The following is a 27805-nucleotide window of genomic DNA, read 5'->3' on the forward strand; positions in this document are numbered from 1 at the left end:
CACAATTAATCAATAATCTAGTAATGCTCATCCCACTAGCAACAAAGCAATGGAATCAGCCATTCACACGGGCTAAGCCTCAGACCTTTGTTAGCCATCTTTGATGTTGCTGAAGTGAAGTTAACTGAGTCAAAGTGATTGATACTCCTGTGTTGTTTTTGCACTTCAGTTGTCAGTCGCAATGTCAGTGACCTGCCCCCTTGGGGTCAGGGAATGTGGGAGGACAGAAGTTCCAGCAAAACACCTCTTATATAATTCAAAAGACAGGTCAACAGGTTCTGTCCAACACTGCTGACCTTCTGCACAATACTAGAATCCAACATTTGAAGGGAACAAACTGAAAATAAACACAAGTGATATTTCAAAATGTTTTCTCCAATTTTACAGACCCTGTGGAGACAAACAAGCCGGGAAACTTGAGAGAGCCACTCCAGGACCTAATCCTGCTTTCTATAACTTTCTGGGTGCTAGGGTGAACACTTGCTGCACAGAATCAGACAGCTAATTAGGGACCATTTTGCGTTACCATTAATATTTGCCCAAAGCCCAGCCCACTCCACTGTGAGCAGAGTCAGCTGGTACATCAGCAGCAGGTTCATTCCTTTCAAATCTCCACCCTTCCTGGAGATACGGTGATCTTCAGGCCGCAGATGTGGCCGCATGCCAACCCCTCCACAATGATGACATGGCAGCTAGGCCCATTCACTGTAATCTTTAATTGTAACCTTCTACCCTAAGGCTGCCACTTGGTCTCCCTGCTCTTCGACAATGCCCATCTCGCCTTGTGGTACTGTCCGCCTCTCAAGGTTCAGCCACGCTGACTGACCATTCAACTTGCTCAGCCTGCTGTTCCTAATTGGATGGGATCCCTAGAAGGGATTTATTAGCTGTTTGTTATTCCTGTTTATTCCCTGTTTATTAGCTGCTTGCTGTGGGTGGGATGTGATGGGCCTGTTCTGTGTTGTCAGGCGTTCAGTGTCCAATTAAAGGATCTGGCATCGGGAAGCTGAAGGAGTGTCCTACGAAGAGCCACTTCCTTGCCCTTGCTACTAACCTTCCTACCCACTCCTCTTCTTCAATTCCCATTCCACTCTCATTCAACTACAGCCTAAAGTTGATCGTTTTTCCTGGGCCTTGGGTGGGTGCAGTGCAGACAGTTAGCACCACTCAATGGATGCTGCCAGCCTCGGATTGGCTGGCAATTCTTATGGAGCCATTCCTAGGGTCCTTTTTCCTGGGGAAGGTAAATTCTGATCGCTTAAGTGCTTCTTTAATCCTTAATAAATAATAACCAAACAATGTGGTACAGGTCTCCTGATGGCTCTTCAGCCTGCAGGTGAGACTCCAATTGCCCAGATTAAATATCATGTCCAGTCTGTTCTACTGCCCACTGGAAAACTCAGCCCTTTGGTTTTGACAATTCTGAAAATACAATTTTACCAACATGTACAGTACCAGATAAAACTCCTAGTTATCTCCTATTGAAGTGTCATTCAATACAACTTTTGGTGCAGTACATGTCAACAAAATGTGACAAATTTGTTGAAATCAATAACCAATTTTGTTAATAAAACAACACCACATTTTTGTGTTCACTGATAAACAGACTTGACTTAATCCACATCTTTAGGTACATTTTGAAAGTTAACAAGCAAACATTAACAATAACCAAAATGACATAAATTTGACTGCATTGACTCTGAGCACAAAGTTGTAAACTGAAGCCAGACCAAGCTGAGATCGCAATAATATTCCATTCAATAAGTCATCAGCAAGATGTGATAAAGTCAAATATTTTATAGAGTTCAAGGCAACATTAGAGGGATCTGGCTGTACAATATAGGAATGCATTAAGTGCGAGGTCACAGCTTCCTCTGTTTTACACTCATTTTCCTGACACATTCTCTGTATTATTCTCTTTTCCAAAGGGTGTTGGAAAACAGTGGACTCTCAGCCATCTGTCAGTGGTATTCTTGAATCGCTGGCTAGGAATTGCACAATAGTGAAATGCATCATCAAACTGTTCCATCTTGTGGGTGATTAATCAAACCAGCTGAACTCTGCCTACTGGTTGACATGTTTAATCACCATCCAAAGTGACTCACAACCTGAGATAGTAAGAGCATGGAGTGCTTGTTTACACTGTTACGCGGCTACCAAGCTGGCCAACAGTGGCGCGCCAATAATTCTTCCACCAACACAAATGCCAAAACATTCAGAATGTGCCAAAGACTGCAAAAATTGAACACTAACAAAGTGCAATAACTGATAAAACAGCAGATTTCCACTTGATTGCTCTGGCTTACAACTGTCACAACTAATAAATTAGGCTATTGGAAAGAGCAGCAATAACTAACCCCTCTTCTCACACATCGGAACAATATTCTTTTAAACAGAAAAGAAAAGCCTGTTGATCTTTTGTCCTCAGAAGGGGACTGCATAAGAACTTTACCATAGCTGCAGTGCTTGCTCAAATCGGGGAAAAATAAACACGCTTATCTTGTTGATATTACATCGGATACACACTCTTGTTTGCTTAATGATAGGTGAAGCCTGATCTACAAATATTAACAGTAAGAACTGAACAAAACTTTAATTTCAACACAGCAGTGTTTACATAGTAAAAGCCCCAACACATTTCACAGAAATGTTATCCAGCAGTCAAAACTGTGCCTGGAGAACAAAAACTTGACCAAAGAGGTTGATGTTTAAGGAGCATCTTAAAGGAGAAGGGAGTTGTGGAGAGGGTGAAGCAGTTGAGGGAGGGAGTTCCACAGGTTACCACTCATACAGCTGGCAACACAACTGCAAATAGCACAGCAAAGAAAAATGGGGCTGTGAAAGAGGCCAAAACTGGAGGAAAGGTAGAGAGCCTGGAGAATTGTAGAAATGTTGCCGATTACATGGATATGGAATGGTGAGGACTAAGGGTGAATTGAGACCTGAAAAAAGAATTTGACAAGAAGCATTTTGCTTATGTGGTGCCTTATATTATTTGTAGGAATAAAATATGTCCTTGCAAAAATAATGTAATGCACATTCGGTTCTTGAATATTTAGAATGCAGCCCTTTGTAGAGTATGTGGAAACAAATTAATAGTTTTGTCTGAAATCCAAAACAATTGTCCACAAATTTCTCAATCCATCCAGTTGTTTGAAACAGCCAGCGCTGCTCAAAAAAGGACTAGAAATCATTGAGGATAAGAAACTAAATAGGTGACTGCCCTGGACATTTATGACAAAATTGAGAACTGCAGATGCTGGAGATTAGAGTCAAGAGCATGGTGCTGGAAAAGCACAGCAGGTCAGACAGCACCCGAGAAGCAGGAGAGTCGACGTTTCGGGCAAAAGCCCTTCATCAGGAATGAGGCTGGGAGTCTTGGTGGGTGGAGAGATAAATGGGAGGGGGTGGGGCTGGGTGGGAAGTTAGCTGAGAGTGCAATAGGTGGATGGAGGTGGGGGTAAAGGTGAAAGGTTGGAGAGGAGGGTGGTGCAGACAGATGGGAAAGAAGATGAATGTATGGGACTGATCATGAGGTCTGTGCTGAGCTGGAAGGTGGGGTAAGGTGGGGGGAGGTGAAATGAGGAAACGGGTGAAGTCCACATTGATGCCATGGGATTGGAGGGTCTCGAGGTGGAAGATGAGGCGTTCTTCCTCCAGACATCAGGTGGCAAGAGAGTGGCGATGGAGGAGGCCCAGGACCTGCATGTCCTCGGCAGATTGGGAGGGGGAGTTGAAGTGCTCAACCACGGGCGTTGGGGTTGGTTGGTGTGGGTGTCCCGGAGATGTTCTCTGAAGCACTCGGCAAGTAGGCGTCCTGTCTCCCTAATGTAGAACAGACCGCATCGGGAGCAACGGATACAGTAACTGACATGTGTGGAAGTACAGGTGAAACTTTGATGGATGTGGAAGACTCCTTTGGGGCCTTGGACAGAGGTGAGGGGGGAGGTGTGGGCGCAGGTTTTGCAATTCCTGTGATGGCAGGGAAGGTGCCATGAGGGGAGGGTGGGTTGTTTGGTGGGGGGGGGTGGCGTGGACCTGACAAGGTAGTCACAGAGGGAACGGTCTTTACAGAAAGCGGAAAGTGGGGGGAGGGAAATATATGTCTGGTGGTGGGGTCTGTTCGTAGGTGACAGAAATGGTGGAGGATGATGCGATGTATACCGAGATTGGTGGAGTGGAAGGTGAGGATGGGAGGTTCTGTCCTTGTTACGGTTGGAGGGGTGGGGTTCAAGGGCAGAGCTGCATAAAGTTGATTATATGCACTGGAGGACATCAACCACAACGTGGAAGGGGAAATTGCAGTCTTTAAAGAAGGAGGCCATCTGGTGTTTACTGTGGTGGAACTGGTCCTCCTGGGAGCAGATATGGCAGAGGCGGAGAAATTGGGAATAAGGGATAGCATTTTTGCAGGAGGCAGAGTGGGAGGAGGTGTAACCTAGGTAGCTGTGGGAGTCAGTGGGTTTGTAGAAAATGTCAGTGTTGAATCTGTCACTGTTAATGAAGATGGAGAGATCCAGGAAGGGGAGAGAGGTGTCAGAGATGGTCCAGGTGAATTTCAGGTCAGGTTAGTATGTGTTTTTGAAGTTGATGAGCTGTTGATGCAGTCACCAACGTAACGGAGGAAAATGTGGGGAGTGGTGCCGGTGTAACTATGGAAGAGAGACTGTTCCACATAGCCAATAAACAGACAGGCATAGCTGGGGCCCATGCAGGTGCCCATTGCTACCGTTTTCATCTGGAAGAAATGGGAGGATTCGAAGGAGAAATTGTTGAGGGTGAGGACCAATACAGCCAAACGAATAAGAGTGTCAGTGGAAGGGTACTGGTGGGGACATACCCAGACTGTACACAACTTCATCACCTCAGGAGATCTCCCACCCACAGCTTCCAACCTCATAGTTCGGGAACCCTGCACCACCTGGTTCTACCTCCTACCCAAGATTCACAAGTCTGACCACCCTGGCCAACCCATCGTCTCGGCCTGCTCTTGCCCCACTAAATTCATCTGAACATACCTCAATACTGTCCTATCCCCCACTGGTCCAAGAACTCTCCACATATGTTTGGGACACCACCCACGCCCTCCACCTCCTCCAAGACGTTTGTTTACCAGGCCCCCAATGCCTCATCTTCACCCTGGACATCCAGTCCCTATACACCGTCATTTGCCAGGACCAGTGCCTCCAAGCACTCTGTTTCTTCCTCTCCAGATGTCCCCACCAGTACCCATCACTGACACTCTCACCCCACCCTCCACTCCCGGCACCTTCCCCTGCCACCGCAGGAATTGCAAAATTGTGCCCCCTTCTCCACCCTCACCTCCGTCCAAGGCCCCAAAACAGCCTTCCACATCCATCAAAGTTTCATCTGCACTTCCACACGTCATTTACTGGATCTGTTGCTCCCGAAGTGGTCTCCTCTACATTGAAGAGACAGGACACCTACTCACAGAGTGCTTCAGAGAACATCTCCAGGACACCCGCACCAACCAACCCCAATGCCCTGTGGCCAAACATTTTCAACCCCCCCTCCCACTCCGCCAAGGACATGCATCCTGGGCCTCCTCCATCACCACTCCCTTACCACCTGACGTCTGGAGGAAGAACCACCTCATCTTCTGCCTCGGGACCCTCCAATCCCATGGCATCATTGTGGATTTTACCAGTTTCCTCATTTCCCCTCCCCCCCACCTTACCCCAGTTCCAACCTTCTAGCACTGTCCTGATGACCTGCCCAATACGTTCATCTTCCTTCCCACCTATCTGCACCACCCTCCCCTCCAACCTATCACCTTTACCCCCACTCCATCCACCTATTGCACTCTCAGCTACCTTCCCCCAGCCCCACCCCTTCCCATTTATCTCTCCACCCACCAAGGTGATGAAAGGCTTTTGCCCAAAACGTTGATTTTCCTGCCCCTTGGATGCTGCCTGACCTGCTGTGCTTTTGCAGCACCACATCTTGACCCTGGATATTTGTTCCTGCTTTAATCTTATCGACAACTGAGAACTCCATTCAATGGAGAACAATGTGTTAGTATCTGGCTCTGTCTTGAACAAAAGAGGTTGAGAGGCATACCTCAGCCCAGCCGACATCAATGTTCTTCTTTCTGTTCTCCTCTACATGGGTTGTGCATGAGAAGAATCCATGGTGTAAATATTGCATTGTAGGCAATGAGAGTCATTGAAAATGGGCCTCTAGTTGCTTCAGTGCTGGACCACATTGTTCCAGACAGTTGGCCCTAATACCAAACCTCAGCTCCTGACTCCACCCCTCGAGCCTAGACCTACTTATCTGAACTGCAATTTTGCATTCCTCATTACTGGCTGTGTGGCTTGCTAGATCCATTACAATATCACTTGAGACCCAACATTGGCAGTAATTTGGCCTCAATCTGCAGATACAGGGAATACAGTTGCACATCCTTCATTCCACAACCCCAATCAAAATGGCATGCAACATATTTAGGTCATAATGTGTTATCCTTTTTGCGTGTGAGGACTGTATTGGAAGGAGTTTTATAATCAAAGTTTTGCAACTAAATGATAGCTGTTTTGCTTTTTTGTCAGGTGCTTAATTCTTATTGTGAATTAAATACATTTACCAGTTTAGAGCTAGTTATGCAACACCTCACAGGCAGCCTGGCTGTTTTCAAACCTTTGTTCGGCCACTTTTGAACTCCAGTAGTAATGTCCCTGCCCTTGTACCAGGAAAACTGGGTTCAAGAACCATCTGCTCCGGAGGTCGGTAACAACATCTCTGAACAGTTGATTAGAAAAGTAGGTGAAAAGTTGTATACCAATTCAGAGATGAATCACATGGTTCATATATTCCACCTTTGGGTGACTGTCGGTGTGGACTTTGTACACTCTCCCCATGTCTGCATGGTTTTCCTCTGGATGCTCTGGTTTCCTCTCACAATGCAAACATGTGCGAGTTTGGTGGATTGGCCATGCTAAATTGCCCATTGTTTCCACGGATGGGCAGCCTAGGTGGGTTAGCCATAGGGAATGCAGGGTTACTGGAATAGGGTGGGTCTGGGCAGAGTGCTCTTTGGAGCATCAGTGTAGACCCGATGGGCCAAATGTCCGGTAGGGATTCTATGATTCTATAAAATGCTTGGAGAACTCAAATCTATTTTCTTGAATGAGTTAAAATAACAAAATTGCTCCTTGGGCAAAGTTGCATTCTTTACTATTCTGCTTGTAAAGTCACACTTGAAGTCTGAGGCAACAAGGGCGCACTTATGGGATTGATGTCTTGCATAGAACAGAAGAAATCTGGTGAGGCACTGAAAATAATGGGTGTACAGGAGAGTTCCAGAAAATGAATTTCCCATTGACACAGATACGTATCTACTAATTACCCTTTTATGACTGTAGTACAGCAAATAACTTTTACTCATTCTCCAAACAGGAAAGTAAAAAGCTCTGCTGAGGGTAACAAGGTTAACAAGAACAATTATCAATGTGATGATCATATCAACCATTTACAAAGCATGATGAAGCACGAAAGAGGTAGACAACCGATTGTAATTCAATTAGAAAAAGGAAATTCAGAACAGAGCAATTTAATAATATTCTGACAAAACAAAAAAGCAAGTCAACAAGAACAAGAATATAGGCTTAATATGCTTGAAATGTAACCTGCCATTTCACATGGGACCTCCAAGGAAATAAGCGCACAATAACTGACAAGCATGTTTATAAGATAAATTGAGAATGGTTGACATGGATGATGGATGGGTCTGTTTGAGTCAAATACTTTCGCTTGACAAGTGAATTTTTACAGGGCTTGTTGCTGGGCTGGTGTTCCAACAGTTTTACAAGTGATCTGGAACAGAGTATCAAGAAATGAACTCAATGTCAGCATTTATCATAAAAATGACAAGTGTGTTTTAGAAGAGAAGAGGTAGGGGAGATGTTAAAAGAGAATTTTGATCAAATGGGGATGTGGCCATGCACATTACATACAAAGAGAAATAGACAGCAAATGAAAGGAAGTCAGCCTGCCATTATCCTATAACTACTGTACATTGGCCAGGCCCCTTCATGGTGCTGTGTGCAGTTTAGTAACCCACATGACAAAAATAATTTGTGGAAAACTTATAAAATGTTATTAAGATAAAGACGCTGAAGAATAAATGAAATGAGAACAGATTTCATGGCTTGGGCTTCTAGACTAAGGAGTACTAGAGGTATTCAAAGTATCACAGCTTTGAAAATGCAAATCAATTACTTTAGGAAGTACAAGATGTTTAAGTGAGAGGATATGAGTTGACGTGAAGTTGAGGTACATTCAGCTAACCAAGAAAAGCTGATGAAACCAGAAGTTAAGATATTTTCAAGGCAAAAAATGACAAGTGCCTTGAAAAGAGACACATTTTTATGCTCAGACAAACAGGAATGCAGAGAAAATGAATCTCTAGCTTACACTTGACAATCTTAATGTTTCTATGTTATTTATAGCAGTCCTAGTAAAAGAAAGTTCAAGTGCAAAATGTGGTGATGCAGTGATGAATAATGTAGATAAACCAGGTCTAATTCTCACCTAATCTATGTCGTAGTTGAAGATTTCAGACACTGTGTTAAGGATGCTACAACTTGCTTCAGCACTGATAGCCCCCTTTTCAAATGGGCAGGCAACTCTCACTTATGAAACTCGGCAATACAATCCCATTCATCAAGGACAAACATAAGGCCGTCAGATTAACAGGTTTTTGATGACTGGAATAACAGCTATCAAGCGTCACCACTTTTAGAAGGAAGGAAATAAAGTTTGGGTTTTTTTAAATTCAGGATAGGAGGACACCTCTTCTCAGGTCTTCCTAGCTCTGTAGAACAGCTATTAGGAAATGTGTAAGTTTGACCCTAATTGACTCATCCTCTTATATTTTTATTGCAAGGAAACACCTTGAAACTAACTAGTAGTGTCTTCTGGTACAATGGGATTGGGTGTTAACAGTGCAAAGAACCATAGCCCCAAACCCACAACTCTGGCACAGTATATTAAGAATACTAACCAATTAAGACTTTTGTTTTACCACTGCTTTCAAACAAAAGTCAGGGTTTATAGTTCAGGAAATTTAGTAAGGTTCTAAAGTAATTTATTTATATTGCTGTAAATGAAAATGTTTAAAAACAAAAATAAACTTGATTAGACATATAGTTTTCAGGGGTTAATGCAAAATTTATGTTGAATGAACAGTTAAACAAATGTTACTTTTTTAAAAAAAACTGTGTGCTTGTTGTTAAAATCTCAAACCAGATCCTCTTCATTACCCCCCTTGAGGGACAGTTTGTAGTTAAACTGCAAATGGAGTTCCTTTTAATTCAATCCAGACAATGTAAGCAACCAAGCTGATACAGGACAGCCTTGTTCACCTGACAATACCTTTGTGCTATCTTATTCTCATATTTTGGGCTAAGAAGAGAAGTTTCCTTTCAACCATAATTTCTTGCTACCAATATTGCCCTGTAAACAGTGATTACTTGAAAATACTCTCAATGAGGCCCATGAGAATTATCAAGCAAGCCAGAATGGAATATGCACAGAAGTCTTACTGAAACCTAATGTAATTCAAAACTGTAAAAGTCAAACCACAGTTTACTACAGGAAGTGCATGTTTAGATTTGGCACAAACACTGCATTCACGTAATTCTTACACGATAAAAATGCTGCCACTGTTTGCAAAATGAAATATTCCAGTAAAAAATGAAAAGGAAGTATAGATGAGGGGATCAATATGAGTGAAGATTTCCTGTTAACTTCTCCATTTTTTTACACTTTGCATATCTGATAGTTTCCAATAATGGGAAAGTGCATGAGTCTATCTGCACCAAAGGCAGTTCCTTTAGGTTTTTGTAAGGAGCAACACAAACTATCTTATCACTTACTTATTAGATTGCTGAGAGTCACATTTTACAAGATTGCAAGAGCAGCTTTAAAATTGTAATTTACTGATGTTACAGCAGGTAAACTTATTAATGTGGAAGAGGATGGACAAGTTCGGAACTCAGTGTTCCTATTTGTCTCTGCTAAGTTGTTTTATAAAACAGATATTCCCTTCATAATTGGTGAACAATTCCACCGCGTTCATAAGACACAATCAAAATAACTCCCTTCAACTGACTTCACAATGAAATTGCTGTAATCCATTCAGATCTTGAATAAAAAGTGGACACTGAGTGATTGCCCTCTGTTGTCACGTGGGGTGCACAGACTTCAAAAGCACAGCAATCAGCCAAATACATTCTGAGTATACCCTGTAAATCTTTGCCCTGTGGATGATGGCTTTAGGAGGCCATCTGGGGTATTCTTTTGCCAGCTTTTAATGCAAGAGATCCACTTGACTTCTTGCACTGTTGAGCAGTCTGCAGGAGAAATGGACAGTGGCTCCTAATTTACCAACAGGCCCAGCGGATGATGCCAGGAGATAGCGACACTCCCTTTCTCCCCAGGGGAGATGCTATAGTCTCCATTTTCGGTCAATGTGGTTCCGATCAGGAGTGGGGACTTAATCTATTTCTAACTTAATTTATAATACTGAACACTAATGGGCAGAATCTTCCAAGACCCTGAATAATGTGGGTTATGGTGAGAAAGTTGGAAGAATTGTATGAGATGTCAACCAAAGTCTTTCTTGTTGTCAAGATTGGCAGGTTGCACTTTCCAACCAAATCCCAGGTGTCAAGGTGAGATTCTCACTAGTGAGCTGTGAGAAGCCAATTAGCGAGGATTATTATTCATTATCACTCTCATTACTACCTATTCTCACTTAATAAATACGCAATTTCCTATATTTCCACCTGTCAAACAGAAACTAGACAACAGCTCCCAACCTTAAAGTCAAAGCAGATATCTGATGACTCTAGTTATTGCCCGTTCCTCGAAACCTCCATCTTGGACACCCAAAAGCAGCATCTCAGGTTAAACTCCAAGGCAGTGACCTTCCACACCCCACCTTCATGGACATTGAGATCCAACCCAAACCAACTTCACTGCATCATCATGGCACATTTCCAATCCACTAACAATTTGCTTTGGCACTTTAATGCTGTGCTTTTGGAGTGCAGAGGCACCTCTCATTGGAATGCTGTTGCAAGGATGCTCTGTGCACAGTGACATGCATCAAGCTCATGGGCGGGATCAGACTGCAGCTCAGGGCTGTTCACTTTGCACTGACCTGGACGTGCACAGCATCCCTACTTTGCCTTGCCTTTTTGGCACCCTGTCCCCTCAGCCATACCTTAAAGTCTCACAGTACTTCTATTTTGCCTTGCTTCCTTGTACAGACATAAGCCACTTGTCATCGTTCTCTGGTCTCAACAGGCAAAGGAGTTGAACATATTGCAGTACACCAAATTGCCAGGTCTGTGCAATGACTGTCAAGGGATAGTGAGATGAAATCAAGAATACTTGTTGTATTCAGGATAGGAGTTAATTAAGGCTGTAAATTAGAGGCAGCAACTGGAACAGAGAGGTCAAGACTGGTAAATGGGGAATCCGTGATCTCATTTCCTAAATGCATCCTACAAATGCAAAATGGCTGTGACTGCACCTGGAGTGGGAAGAGTCAGTGATTCTTTTCTAAGCAACAATGCTGGCTCCATTTCTGAGCGATGGGAAGCTCTTCAAGGAGCAATCGCATCAATCATGCATTTTCAGAGAACAGCTCAGAGTAATTTGCAATCAACATTATATATGTGAAATGTATGCAGTGTACAAGTGTATTGGATGCAGATGCTGATTACTAGCAAACTTAGCCTTGCAGATTGAAGATAGGCATTGCTGTGTGAGGTCGAACACATCCCAGGTGACCTTAAAAGAGGCACCAATAGGCCACAAAACACAGAGCTGACACAGTACCTTTACAATACAGTGGCAGTGAACTGATTCCCACTCAAGTTGCTCTATAAGCACAATGTAACACACTCTTATATGCAAAGATGTCTTTTGTGATTGATGTGGAGCACTTACAAAATCCTACTGTCCCTTTATAATGTGACTGATGATATGTTCATCAGAATAAGACCCAATGTCAAAGTTCTATGTAGACTCATTCCATGTCCTTCGTTGTAGGAATGCTCCATATCCCAACATATGGAGCAGCATGCGAATCATCATTTGTGAGTTATGCCAATGCTGACTGCTCATGTTACTAAGGGGCCACTCTTTTGACTATGCCTGACCCCATAGGTTCATTGTAAGTATGTCTCTTTATCCTGCCTTGGCAGGTATTGTCATTGCAGTTACTGCAATGCACCAAAATCACAGAAAAATGGAAGAAGCACAGATCACCAGCAAGCCCAGGACCAGCAGTAATCTCGAGCAAGGTCAAGCAGCCTGTGCTGAAGAGATTGCTGCTGAAGGACCCGTCAGAATATGCAGGAGGGTCAGAGTTTACCTTCCTCATAGATATTTCCTCTGGATAAATGAGGCAGAGTGTCAGTGCTGACTGAGGGTCTCATAGAATGCAGTCATTGAACTATGGCAGGTGCTGCAGCAGGACCTGCAGCCTGAAGGGGTAATGGTCATTCCATTTGCATGGCCATTATGGTGACGGCTGCATTGGACTTTTATGCAACTGGCTTCTAAGCAGCCACTACAAACCTATGTGGGATCTCTCAATCAATGCCAACAATGCCATTTTGTGCCAGATCAGACTGTTTCATATCATTTTCCCACCTCAATATACAGGCTGCAGCCAAGCAGTAGGACTTCTAAATATAGTTGGCTTCCAGCAGATGCAGGATGCAACAAACAACACACACACATCATGCTGAGAGGGCCATATTATAATGCAGCTGAGTTAATCAATACAAAAGATTTCCATTCCATCAGTGCGCAAATAATCTGTGATCAGCAGTACCATATCTTAGATATTCGTGCCTGGTACTGTGGGATCTAGCAAGGTGCCCATATACTTGAAATCCTTTGTGTTCCTGTTGCACTTGAAGGTTCAGAAGCCTTACTGGAATAGTTACTCAGAGACAAGGGCTACCGTCTGGAAACATGGCTACTGACTATGTTATGCAACCCCCTAACTGAGGCTAAGCCTAGATACAATGGAGCCTATTTTTGACTAGGGCCTTGATGAGCCTCCTCCATTTTAAGGAAAGCTTCAGATGCCTGAATTAGTCTGGCACAGGCTTGTAGTTCAGTCAAGAAGAGTGTATTACATTGTCCTAGCATGCTGTATGACTCTGCACAAATGGAACAGGCAAAAAGAGAATATGATAATGAGTTGGGGAAATGGGATCAATCTTTCTCCTCTGTGGATGAGGACATTGAGCAGGAAGTACATCATCTTTTGCATGACAAAGCACAGACATCAGCACTACAGGCCAGGCAGGATATAACTGACACCTAGTTCCAGTTGATGACAGCTGGGTGCAGTGATCAACCAGTGAGTATAAAATTATTGATATCCAACATGCAAGCAGTTTGTTTCTGTTCCAAGACACAAATACAACTTCTGATTATTTGATTTCTGTTCACTTTTAGTGTTGCTGAAGGAAGGTGAATATTTGGAGAAGTGGCCTAACCAATATCCTGTACGGCCGCAATGTGACCTCCCAACTCCTGTGCTCAATACTCTGACCAATAAAGGAAAGCATATCAAACGCCTTCTTCACTGTCCTATCTACCTGCGACTCCTCTTTCAAGGAGCAATAACCTGCACTCCAAGGTCTCTTTGTTCAGCAACACTCCCTAGGACTTTACCATAAGTGTATACATCCTGCTAAGATTTGATTTCCCAAAATGCAGCACCTCGCATTTATCTAAATTCAACTCCATCTGCCACTCCTCAGCCCATTGGCCCATCTGATCAAGATCCTGTTGTAATCTGAAGTAACCTTCTTCGCTGTCCATTACAACTCCAATTTTGGTGTCATCTGCAAACTTACTAATGATACCTCTTACGCTCACATCCAAATCATTGATATAAATGATGAAAAGTAGAGGACCCAACACCGATCCTTGTGGCACTCCACCGGTCACAGGCATCTATCTGAAAACCAACGCTCCACCACCACCCTCTGTCTTCTACCTTCAAGCCAGTTCTGTATCCATTGGCTAGCTCTCCCATGAGATCTAACCTTGCTAACCAGTCTCCTATGGGAGACCTTATCAAACGCCTTACTGAAGTCCATATAGATCACATCAACTGCTCTCCCCTCATCAATCCTTTGTTACTTCTTCAAAAAACTCAATCAAGTTGTGGGCCCAGCAATCACTTCCCGAGCTTCCCACAGAATTTGAAGGTACATCTGATCAGGTCCTGGGGATTTATCCACTTTCATGCATTTCAAGACATCCAGCACTTCCTCCTCTGTAATATGGACATTTTTCACGATGTCACCATCTATTTCCCTACATTCTATATCTTCCATGGCCTTCTCCACAATAAACACTGATATAAAATACTCGTTTAGTATCTCCCCCACCTCCTGCAGCTCCACACAAAGGCTGCCTTGCTGATCTTTGAGGGGCCCTATTCTCTCCCTCGATACCCTTTTGTCCTTAATGTATTTGTAAAAATACTTTGGATTCTCCTTAACTCTATTTGCCAAAGCTATCTAATGTCCCCTTTTTGCCCTCCTGATTTCCCTCTTAAGTATACTCCTACTGCTTTAATACTCTTCTAAGGAGTCACTCGATTTATCCTGTCTATACCTGAACTATGCTTCCTTCTTTCTCTTAACCAAAACCTCAATTTCTCGAGTCACCCAGCATTCCCTACACCCACCAGCCTTTCACCCTAACAGGAATATACTGTCTCTGGACGCTCGTTATCTCATTTCTGAGGGCTTCCCAATTTCCAGCCATCCCTTCACCTGCGAAAATCTGTCTCCAATCAGCTTTTGAAAGTTCTTGCCCAATACTGTCAAAATTAGCCTTCCTCTAATTTAGAACTTTAACTTTTAGATCTGGTCTATCCTTTTCCATTACTATATTAAAATTAATGGAATTATGGTCACTGGCCCCAAAGTGCTCCCCCACTGACACGAGTCACCTGCCTTGCCTTATTTCCCAAGAGCAGGTCAGGTTTTGAACCTTCTCTAGTAGGTACATCCACATACTGAATCAGAAAATTTTCTTGTAAACACTTAACAAATTCCTCTCTATCTAAACCTTTTACACTATGGCAGTCCCAATCTATGTTTGGAAAGTTAAAATCCCCCACTATAACCACCCTACTATTCTTACAGGTGGCTGAGATCTCCTTACAAGTTTGTTTCTCGATTTCCCTCTGACTATTAGGGGGTCTATAATACAATCCCAATAAGGTGATCATCCCTTTCTTATTTCTCAGTTCCACCCAAATAACTTCCCTGGATGTATTTCCAGGAATATCCGCCCTCAGTACACCTGTAATGCTATCTCTTATCAAAAATGCCACTCCCCCTCCTCTCTTGCCTCCCTTTCTATCCTTCCTGTAGCATTTGTATCCTGGAACATTAAGCTGCTAGTCCTGCCCATCCCTGAGCCATGTTTCTGTAATTGCTATGATATCCCAAGTCCCATGTTCCTAACCATGCCCTGAGTTTGTCTGCCTTCCCTGTTCGGCCTCTTGCATTGAAATAAATGCAGTTTAATTTATTAGTCCTACCTTGTTCTCTGCTTTGTTCTTGCCTGACCTGACTGTTTGACTCGCTTCTTTTCTCAACTGTACCAGTCTCAGATTGATCACTTTCCTCACTATCTCCCTGGGTTTCACCTCCCCACCGCCCACACACACACACACACTTTACTAGTTTAAATCCTCCTGAGCAGCTCTAGCAAATCTCCCTGCTAGTATATTTGTTCCCATCCAATTCAGGTGCAATCTGTCCTTCTTGTACAGGCCACTTCTATGCAAAACAGCTTCCAATCATCCAAAAATGTGAATCCTTCTCCCATACACCAGTTCCTCAGCCATGCATTCATCTGCTCTATCATCCTTTTCCTGCTCTCACTGGCTCGTAGCACCAGGTGTAATCCAGATATTACTACACTTGAGGACCACCTTTTTAAATTCCTGCCTAACTTTCTCTATATTCTCCCTTCAGAATCTCACTCTTTTCTCTTCCTATGTCACTGATTCCAATGTGTACCATGACCTCCTACTGGGCCCTCTCCCCGTTGAGAACATTCTGCACCCTGTCTGAGACATCCTTAATCCTGGCACCAGGGCAGCAACACACCATTCTGATTTTTCACTGCTGGCCACAGTCTGTGAGAGTCTCCTATCACAACTGATTGCTTGGAATCCGATGTACCTCTCATTACATTAGAGTCAATCTTGATATCAGAAACTTGGCTGTTCATGCTACATTCCCTAAGAATCCATCACCCCGACATTTTATAAAACAACAGACTTGTTTGAAATGGGGATAGCCCCATATAGCCACCCACTCCTGCAATACGTGCCTACCTCTCTTACCTTTCCTGGAGTTAACCCATCTATGTGACTGTATCTGCCTTCCTATAACTGCCATCCATCACACCCTCTTGCTCTTGTAAATTCCCCATTGTCTCTAACTGTTGCTCCAACTGATCCATTTGATCTGATAGGATTTGCAACCAATGGCATTTATTGCAGATATAATCCTCAGTAACACTTAAACTCTCCCTAAACTCCCACATCCAACAAGAAGAGCAAATCACTCTACCAAGGGCCATTTTTGCTTTGTTCATTCTACAGACACAGAAAATAGCACTGCCTTATTCCTCTGCAAAACACTGCTCCAGGCTAACTTAATACTTATGGCTTATATTTTTATGTTTAGTCAAGAGACATACCTTAATAAAACATATAATCAAGAAAAACTCTACTCACTATTGTAGATTTACAGCAAGACTATACTTAAAATTATTCACTTATCTGTTTCTGTGCTGTGACCTGAGCCAAACAGGTTCCCTGAAGATCAGTGAATTTCACTGTTTGTTAATTTTCCTGGAAGCACTCCGATGTCCAGCGATACATGAATTCAACAGCAAAGACAGTAACTGTGTAGGTTCACTTCTGTGTCAGTTAGCAATGTGGGTTTCTCTCTCTCTCTCTCCTGTACTGACCTGACCTTGTGCTGCCTTTGTCTGTCCTTCTCCCTTTTAAAAGTGCCATTGTTTTGACTTTTTTTTCTCCAAAGTTCCAAAACAATGCAACAGCAGATAAAACAGTCATTGCTGCTCCTGGAATTCAAGGAAGTCACCTCCAACACCTCAAATACCTAACAGAAAAATGAGCAACCCGTTACAGCCAGAAAGTTTTCCCATCCTCCATCTTGGATTAACCAGAATGTTGATTTGCAGCTGCTGGCTACTACACTGATGGTGAAGGGCAATTCTGGACTGCCAGGATTGACCAGTGCATGGCTGGGGGTCAAGGATGGCACCAGCATCAGGGATTCAGGGAAATCCCATGATATCTTGGCAGTGGTCAGTACTTCTGCCTATTGGAAATAGGAGCATTGGATGTGATGGGAAGGGCACCACAGGGGCAGAGCAGATAATTACTGAGACGGGTCTGTGATGATTGGCCATGCTTAGTGGATAGAAACCCTCCAACAAACATAGAACACCAAAACAGCAACAAAGAATACTGCTAAAGTTAAATTATCCAGTATATGCACTTGCAGAGTTCTTTAACTGGCTTAACATTTTGCACAATGAAAAGTAATTCAGTAGCTGACAGGCAGATTGGTACACTTTCAAGGCTTGAAAAAAGACAGCTTGGCTTAAATGCAAAAACTCTTGGCAGGGACTCTAATGAATAAAATGGAAAAATATTTTAGATTTGCTCAACAGATTAAAAAAAGCCTCCTCAAAAATGTAAAATTCAGGTAGTTTTAACCCCACATTAATGTCATATTGTTAAATTTTGTAAAAAAAAGTTTACTTTTTAAACTTTTAAGAAATAATGCAGTAAAAATAGACATGGAGTTGAAAAATTACCAGAGCTAGAAATAGAAAAGGTTACTATTGAATAAAAAACTGTAAAAAGAAGATACTGAAAATTAAAGTAGCCTGGTCACAAAGACCAGATTGTTTACACTGAAGAAGTTTGCAAAGTGAATTGCAGAAGAATTATACAAGCTCACAGTAAATCACTCGGAGAACTGTGTCAGGGAAATGAAAAGTTGCAAATGTGACACTACCTTCAAAAAGTATAGAGAAACAAGGACAAAGCAGAAAATTATAACCCAGTTAGTTTTACTTCAATTATTGATTAGGAATTTATGAACAGATGAAGTTACCAAGCACTTTAAAGAACACAGTGAATCAAGAGCTGTGATTTTTAAAAGAAGGTTACTGAAAAATGCCTTGACACAAAAAATAGCTTTTTACCACAACTATAATTGATGGAGAATCCATAGTCAGATTAGAAGAGGTGCTTGAAACAAGACAATGCAGATGCAAACTTGCTGGGTTGAATAGAAAGCTAGTCAACCACAGTTTACTGGTAGCCCTTCAAAATAAATTTGTTTGAGCAACAAAATAAAATAAAAATGAAGCATGAAAAGTAACTATTGATTCCATTATTTGAACTGCCATAGTATTCACTAACTAAGTATCATGAAAGAATGAAATATGCGACAGCTCAGAAAGACAACAAAATAAGGCACATTGCATTGAGATACCAGACAGTTGCCTTTGATTGGTTGAATAGCCACAAGCATTCACCTTAAAATATTAAAACGAAATTCTACTAAAACTTATTTTTAAATAGCTTTACATAATAGAATTACCAGCATCTCTTATTTCTTGGACTTAAATATACTTCCCATCTCCAGCACAATGAAATATTTTCAGAAGCTGTGGATGTGCCAGATTAGATTCAAGACTTTTGTTGGATCGACTTGTTGGATAAATATACCACACCATTACTCACGGAAAATGTAATCAATCATTCATTCGTGTGAGCTGTTAAACACAGCAGTATGTATTAAAACTGTAGAATACCAAGAAGTTAAAGTAGCTACTGGATAAAGTAAAAATATTTCACCCACTCAATGCTTCTCTCAACTGTAAAATCAAATGCAAACCAACAAGCATTTGGCCTAAATAGTTATACTTTACTATAATATAACTGAACTTAGGGATTCATAAGCTAAGTGCAGGACACAGGTCAAGCCAAGTTTGAGTTTGGTGAATAAATGAACTGAGGAGTTGAGAACACAAGAGAGACAGTTTTCAAAGCACAGTAAGGAGTAGGGAGGTAGGAGAGGGAGAAACAGTAATTAAAGTGCAGCACATTAACAGCTGTTATGGGCAATGACCTGAGGTCATGAAAATACCACATAAAAGCAAATCTTTTTAAAACTGTGTTCCAATGTTTCTTCCATTAGTTCGTGGGAATAGGGTACCCTTGAGTGCCTTTCAGTACACATTCAAATAGGAACAAAGGAGGCTGTTATATATGTAGTAGGTGTGTGTTACCTCTTTAAGAGAGTGGATCAGATGACCCAGAGGTGGGAGCTAAAGGTGGCAGTCCACCTCATTCTAATGATCCACAGACATAATAGAGGCTACTTGGACCATCGAGCCTGGCCTGACATTCAATAAGATCACTACTGATCTGATTGTGGCTTCAACTCCGCCCTCCTGTCTGCCTCTCATGATCTTGCTGTGTTCTTGCGGCCTCCTGCTTGTCTCCCATGATCCTTGACTTCCTTGTAGATCAAAAATTTGCGACCATCTGAGAGAAGAAATTCCTCTTCATCTCTGTCCTACTTTGGGAAACACCTTATTTTGATGGGAAGATGACAAAAGATCAGTTATAATGGAGGATAATGTTCTTTTTGCGCTCGAAATCGGAATAGTGTGGGGTAGCTGGAACTGCTTAAATTAAAAAGGTTCCACTAGTAGGAGAGACAAGGGCCCAAGGACACAGCATCAGAGTGAAAGGATGACCTTTTAGAACTGAAATGAGGAGAAATGTCTTCAGCCAGGGGCTGGTTAATCTGTGGATATCATTGCTGCAGAGTACTGTGGACGCCAAGTTATTGAGTATATTTAAGACAGAGATAGATAGGTTCTAGATCAGTAAAGAAATCAACGGTTACAGGGAAAAAGCAGGAGAACGGATTTGAAAAATATATCAGGCATGACTGACTGGCACAGCAGACTCAATGGCAAAGCTGACTCAATGGCCTAATTCTGCTCTGATTTGTTATGGCCTTATGGTCTCATGCCTTCCATGAAGTCAGTCGGGTGTAACAAGGCCTGTCTTGCCAGTATACATCTTTATATGCACAGATAATGTCACAACATTAGTGTGTGATGAAATCACCTATTGTGGCCCATGCACACAACATCACCAGCCCTCTCATTCCGTCCTCCTACACCAATATCTGAAACATTCAGGAAGTGTCAAGAGGTCAAGGGCACATGAGGAGGCCACTCTGGTCCTAATGTCAATACTGGTCAAAACATGAAATTCCAGGTCTAATTCTATTTTCCAACATTTTCGTATTTTAAGGCTATGTCAATTCTATTTACATCAGTTATACATAGTAAACAAGCCCAAAGACATCGTGCCAAAGGCTGAACTGTGCCTGGGCATTTCCCTAAACCCTGATCTCAGTTCCAAAGGGTCATCCCTTTATGCTGAGGCTATGTCTTCAGGTTCTGGTCTGTCCTTCTGGTGGAAACATCTTCTCCACATTCATTCTATCCAGGCCGCTCAGTATTCTGTAAGTATCAATGAGATTCCCCCTCATTCTCCCAAACTCCATTGAGTACAGACCCAGAATCCTCAATCACTTTCTCATAAGATTTGCCCTTCATTCCTGGGATCATTCTGGTGACTTTACCCTTAGTAAAGGAGGCATATGACACACTTTCCTTCATTGGGTGAGAAACTAAATACAATAGTGGGATTGTAATGTGAACTATATGCGACACAGGTTAGCCTGCTGCTGGAGCCTTGTGCAGAGCACAGGTCAAATCCCAGGAATATTATAATTGCTGTAGAGATAGTACAGAGAAGATTTGGGCTCTTGTGGTGCAATAGTGGTATCCCTACCTGTGCACCAGGAGTCCTGGCTTTAAGTTCCACCTGAAATAGAGACATATAATAACATCTCTGAGCAGCTTGATTACAAAGTACCTACAGGAGATTTACAAGAGTATTGCCAGAGCTCGAAAACTACAGCTGTGAGGACAAGATTCGATTTGGCTGAATTTGTTTTCCTTAAAACACAGGACTTAATTGAAGTGTATAAAGTAATGAGGGGCTTGGATAGAGTGGATAGGGAAGGCTTGTTTCCCCTAGCTGAAAGATCAGGGACATATATTTAAGGCGATTGGTAGAAAGATTAAAGGTGAAAATGTGTTGCTGGAAAAGCGCAGCAGGTCAGGCAGCATCCAAGGAGCAGGAGAATCGACGTTTCGGGCATGAGCCCTTCTTCAGGATTCCTGAAGAAGGGCTCATGCCCGAAACGTCGATTCTCCTGCTCCTTGGATGCTGCCTGACCTGCTGCGCTTTTCCAGCAACACATTTTCAGCTCTGATCTCCAGCATCTGCAGTCCTCACTTTCTCCTAGAAAGATTTAAGGCACAAGAGGAAAACCCTTTTCACTCAGAGGCAGGTGGGTGCCTGGGGATCCCTGCTCAGTTTAGTAGTTGAGATAAAAACTTTCAACTCATTTAAAATGAATCTAGATTTGCATCTGAAATGCTGCAACTTCCATGGTTACATACCAGATGCTGCTAAGTGGGACTAGAACGAACAGCTGGTTTATTTAGCTTCTGCTGACATAATGGGCTGGATGGTTTCTTCCTCTATATTCTTTCGCTCCATTCTATCCGTTTTCTAGACCAAACCTGACAAGTGCTAAACAGCTTCCAATATATGAAGAAAGTTCTGTAAAGTCCTGTAAATGCAGATTCGATATACAGTTAAGATAAATAGAAACAGAAATGCTGGAAATTCCCAGCAAATCAGGTGGCATCTATGGAGAGATACAAAGTTTTACAGTGACTTGTCTATTAGTAATTGCAGTGCACTGAATGTAATGAACAGCTAGTTTACTTAGCTTGTGCAGCTGATAATTTTCATTTTTATTTATACACTCATTGTAAAATCTCAGGTCCACTATCCTTAGTAGTATCCATACAAAGAACAAATAATTACATACTACATTGATCAGGAATAGCCTTCATAGTCCCTGCTCTACAGCTATAAAGTCTACATTGGAACCAACATCAGCTGATATGATTTGTTATTTTTCCCTCAATGCAACACTTGTATTGAAGGCAACGCCCAGAAGTTTGTTTCTGCCATGTCAATGTACAACAGCAACATCTTTGTAACAAGCAGCTGCTGCTCTGTCACTTGGCAGTGATGTAGAACTGCAATGTTGAATTTCTGCTTGTGTGAGCTTGTTACACCAACTTTCAGTTATTGATGTTAAATGCACCTTTAATGCTTATTTGCTAACTTTTGCTAACTTGCAACGTAGCTGTTGCAAGAAATTATTTGCAACATAGCGCATCACAGGATGAGCCTCCAGCTGCCTTCAAACTTTATCTGTTTTAAGAACGTTACATCTCGGTGTATTATCACCTATTTTTATAGCAGCTAATGGTACATGGCATTTAACAATGTATACCCCTATCATGGGTATAACAGGTATTGCAACCAAATGTTAACATTTTCTATTGGATCTTCCAACAGGATCCATTGCTAGAAATTTATTCTAGCATTGCCTTAACTTGAAGATTAGTGCAATAGTAATTATGGTCTTAAAAGAAAATTGAATCACCTACTGATTTCCATGCTATAAATCTATTAGCAAATTGTTTAAATTAAAAGCATTAACAGAAAGATCTGCTTGAATGCCAACCAGCAATGGACAAATATAATTCATAAAGTTTTTTTTCTCAACTAAATTGCAACGCCTATCATTTAGTGCTGCAATATAAACTGTACTTTCTATATCTTACATTAGGGACAACTTTTAAAGAAATTGCTCCTAATGATTTGATTATTTTATCATTGTACAAACAGTAATGTGATAATGACCAGATCATTTGTTTTAGCCCTGGGGAGAACTCAGTACACTTTTTAGATTAGATTAGATTACTTACAGTGTGGAAACAGGCCCTTCGGCCCAACAAGTCCACACCGACCTGCCGAAGCGCAACGCACCCAGACCCATTCCCCTACATTTACCCCTCCACCTAACACTAGGGCAATTTAGCATGGCCAATTCACCTGACCTGCACGTCTTTGAACTGTGGGAGGAAACCAGAGCACCCGGAGGAAACCCACGCAGACACAGGGAGAATGTGCAAACTCCACACAGTCAGTCACCTGAGGCGGGAATTGAACCCGGGTCTCTGGTGCTGTGAGGCAGCAGTGCTAAACACTGTGCCACCGTGCCGCCCACTGTGCCACCGTGCTGCCCACTTCTATGAAATAGAGCCATGGGATCTCTTAGATATGCCACAGAGGGCAAATGAGACTTCAATTTAATATCTCTTCCAAATGACAGGTACCCCATCCCTCAATATTGCAACTGAATGTCATCTTTAATTTTGCGCTCAAGTCTCTCCAGTGGGACTAGAACCCACAATTTGACTCAGAGGTGGGAGCACTGCCTACTCTGTCACAGTTACACCTTCATTATGTATGCATTAGACTTTGTTTATGTAGTGCAATTATGTCAACTAAATTGGTTTCGAAGGACCAGGAGTCACATGTCATAATATGACTGGTCATAGTTATGAGAGAGTGGAACTAGTTTGGCTTTTGGGAAAGTCTTCACTTCCTAGAAGACAGTGGGTCTCTGATACAGGCTGCTGCATTGAGTGATGTATGCTGATTCCCTGGATTTCTTCAAATAAGAGAGCTGTTTTGATCTGGAGCAGAGATCCACTCTGCAGTGAATTCAGAACCAGGTGGTCATGTTTTGATCTGTTAAGGGGGTCAGAGAAGAATTTCTGTGTTCCTTCTCTCCCAAGTTGTCCTGGACTTTTAACATCTAGTTTATTTGCCTTTCCCAGGGAATTCCACGGCTGCACGCAAATGACGAATGTATGTATTATGATGCATAAAGCACCAAAGATGTGGAACAGAATGCTTGGACCAGTCAGTCTTTTCTATTCATTTTCATATGGTTGTGAGATCATTATAGAAAAAAGATATGCATCTATATAGCATCTTTCACAAGCACTAGACATCCCAAATTACTTTGCAGCAAATTATCTACTTTTGATATGTAGTCACTGCTGTAACATAGGAAACATTTTGGTTACTAATTTTGGTAGCTAATTTGGTTACTCAGATAGTTTTCAGACAACACTAGTCAGTACACCAAGGATAACTTCACCTGCACTTCTTCAAAATTGTGCCTTGAGACCTTTCACCATCCATCCAATAGATAGGACCTCAGTTTAACATCGCGAAAAGACAATTCCCCAACAATGCAAAACTTCCTCTGTACTGCATAAACGTGTCAGCCTGATTTTTGTGCTCATGTCTTGGACTAGGACTTGAACCCAGAGTCTTGTGACTTAGAGGTATCAAGTTACAACTGACTCTCAATGCATTCTTTGTAAACAGGTACTGAAATATCTTTAGCTCTATAATAATTCACCACTACTAAGAATCTAACAAAATGAATGAAGGTTTCAAAAGACACTTCAGAACACATCACAGCAAAATGTGACAATGCAATTGTATTTGATTTACAACCAAAAAATGAAACTACAACAGCTATCATCTGCTTTAAGCCAGGAAAATTTATGCATTCTTCCTCCACAGGTCAGTGTAGCCCAGAGGTGGAGTCAAACACATTGCAATGTCTTTGAGGCTGCCGCATCATCTTTCACCTCAGGTTACAGAAGTGACTTTTATTACACATTCATGAAAGAAAGATACATTTCATGACATGGATCAGCAAGCTCCCTATAATTTCAGAACCTCATTCTTTTGACCATCACTGCCCTCAGCTACAATAGTAGTTTACAAAATTTTCATGCCTCATCCATCAGATCAATAAGGAGATATCACAAAAGCCATCAAAAAAATCTTTATTCACAATGGCTCCTGGCCAAATTCTACAGACTATCAGTCTCCTTCCTCTGTTCTCAGAACGGGGATGATTAACAACCTGCCAACCTCTTCAAAAGGCAATACACCTGCTGCTTCTGACTTCCCAAAATCTAAATTAGCTCATGCAATTTTAAAACTGAAACAATCCGAAGGAAAAATTAAAAGGTGAAAAACCAAGATCACCAATTCAGATTGCTCTAAAATTTCAACTTTTTCTCCCCACTTGAGAAAGCCACCTCCACATCATGGCCCTAATTTGAGCTCAGTGCCGAGGGGGAGATGGGCTAAGGGCAGTTTCAAGTTTTTTGCATTATCGCTTGTTTAATCAAAGAGGTGTGTTTCTGTTCTTTTGCTCAGCAAGTTCAAGTTAGTGGCTGTACTTCCCTCAGGGAGGGGAATATCAGAATGGAAGGAAATGGGCGCCTGATTTCTACTCATGTCCATTGCCTGACTTCTGAAAAATGTATGCCTCTTACATCTGAGAAGGGAGCACAAAGAGACGGCAGAGCAATTAAACAATTTTTGTTCTGTCTTCTCTGAAGAAAATGCAAATAAATTGCCAGAGGTGCCAGTCTTTTGAAGCAAGATTCTCTTAAAGCAAGAGTCTTTTTGGGAAAGAGGAATAAAATTAAAATTATTACTAAAAAAAGTGCTCAAGAAATTTAAGGGATTGAAAACTGATAAAGTCCTGGTAATGAATATGTCAGGGCACTAAAAGAAGTGGCGATGGAAATATTGGATGCGTTTATTATCATCTTTCAAAATTCTGTAAATTCTGGAACAATCCTAGCAGGTTGGAGGATGTCAAATTCAAAGTATATTGGACTAGTGGTAATATATTGGCATGGATGCAGAACTGGTTAGCAGACAAGAAACAGAGAGCAGGAATAAATAGGTTGCTCTCAGAGTGGAAGGTAGTTTCAAGGGGAATACCACATGGATCAGTGCCTAGATTCCAGCTATTCACAATATAAACTGATGATTTGAATCGCGTCTTTTGTCTGGTTTTGCTTCCTGGCTGTACAGGTCATATTCAATCATGAAATCACATAATATTTAATAATTAAAATTTCTGTAGTTAACACTACATGACCAGTGTTGGTACAAAATGATTTTGGATTTACACCAACTTTGAAACAATAATGTAATTTGGGAGCCAGGGCCTAGTGGCAGCAACTTGAGATTTATTTGGTATCACATGGAGTGTAAAGCTAATGTGATTTTGGACTTGGTTTACAAACTGCACAGCAGTCTATTAAACACAAGCATATTCTATCTGCACTGAGAACATCTAAAGCTCCTTCCTAGAAACATGGACATTGTTAAGTGTTTTAAAGAGGGCTGTTTCCATTTGTCTCTGAGCAAGCAAAAGTTAACTCCAGGACAAGCACAATAATTCAAGCCAGTTAATGTAAATGTAATTCTGTCTGTCTGGAAGCTGAACCACAGTCTCGCATAAATGCACACTTAAAGCTCTGCTGCTTCAATTGAAATTAATGCAAACATTAAAGAGAGGAAAGCAAAATATTGCAGATGCTGGAAATCTGAAATCAAAACAGAAAATGCTGGAAATATTCAGCAGATCTGGTACCCTCTGTGGAAAGAGTGAAAAAGAGAGTTATTGTTTCAAGTTCCAGCCCCTTCACCAGAGTTGGAACACATTCGAGATGAGGCAGGTTTTAAGCAAATGAAATAGGTTGGGGAAGGGAAGGAAAAAGAACAAGATAAAAAGTAGGCAATTGGGAAAGAGGGGAGTGTAAATGTCAAAAATGTTTGACAGGCAGGAGTAACGGGACATGAAAAGAAGTGAAATACTTCGCTAAAGGATGTATCGATGGTAGGATGATGAAAAGCTGCCATCCAAAAACAGAAACAAGAGAAAAAATATAGTTAAACTAAAACCTTCAAAGAAAATCAAAACAAAATGGCAACAAATATTGCTACTGAAAATGTTGTTAATGGGTTTGTTAATCATTACAATACCACAAAGATTCAGTAAACACATTTTTCAATATCATAGAAGGATTTAGGAAAAATCTCCCAAAATATGATGGTACTTTTTAAACATTTTTTTGCAAATTTTTCAACTGTTTCTGACTCTGAAGTAACGTAGTGACCTGGAGAAATACACATAGAACTCTAATACTGGCTAGACACTTTTGAAAAATGATAGCTTTTGTGGTTATAGGAAAATCACAATAGTGCTTATTTCTTTCTGGGTCAAATTCGATTTCAGTTTAAATCACTAGTTTATCACATGTCATGCATATACAGTTACAGTTCTGTGAGTAATGGAATTAATCACATCCTTTCATATTATTTGTTACATAATATTTAAAAGATTGATGATAATAACAACAAATCAAGCTGGAGTAGGTCATGTGGGTTTTGAACCTGCTGATCTAATTAAACACCTCCTCACATTATCCTGATAAGCCTTTGATTCTCTTAGTATTCTAAATGCTATAATTCACTGTCTTGAATGTATCAATGACTGAGTATCCACAACTCTCTGAAAAGCGATTGACCACCCATTGTCAACTGAGATACCAGAAACAACAACAGCAAACTCAGTCTTGTGAACCCTGCATAATCCTTCTTGCCAACATCTGAGGCTTAGTTCTCAAAATTGAGACAGCCATTTCACAGAATTGTTAAGTAACAGCCTGACATAATCACACTCACACATTTGTACCTTACAGACACTGTCACAGGCACCATCAATGCCATTCCTGGGTCCCACCCGCATAACAG

The 27805-nt window shown here is 41.6% G+C and overlaps 1 protein-coding gene across 7 annotated transcripts in view; it reads right to left on the reverse strand.

Moving 5' to 3' along the window:
* The window catches only part of LOC140489493 (MOB kinase activator 3B), a 168165-nt gene that overhangs the window by 126176 nt on the left and 14184 nt on the right, over positions 1 to 27805 (reverse strand). Inside the window, exon 1 of one of the 7 annotated variants that reach the window (XM_072589019.1) lies at positions 24327 to 24423. The exons of the other annotated variants lie outside the window; for them this stretch is intronic. The gene's annotated coding sequence lies outside the window, so the exon portion shown is untranslated. Of the gene's footprint in view, positions 1 to 24326; positions 24424 to 27805 lie in introns of those variants that run through there. 7 annotated transcript variants of the gene reach the window in all.

This window comes from Chiloscyllium punctatum, chromosome 2 (genome assembly GCF_047496795.1).
Source record: "Chiloscyllium punctatum isolate Juve2018m chromosome 2, sChiPun1.3, whole genome shotgun sequence".
In the NCBI taxonomy this organism is placed as follows: domain Eukaryota; kingdom Metazoa; phylum Chordata; class Chondrichthyes; order Orectolobiformes; family Hemiscylliidae; genus Chiloscyllium; species Chiloscyllium punctatum.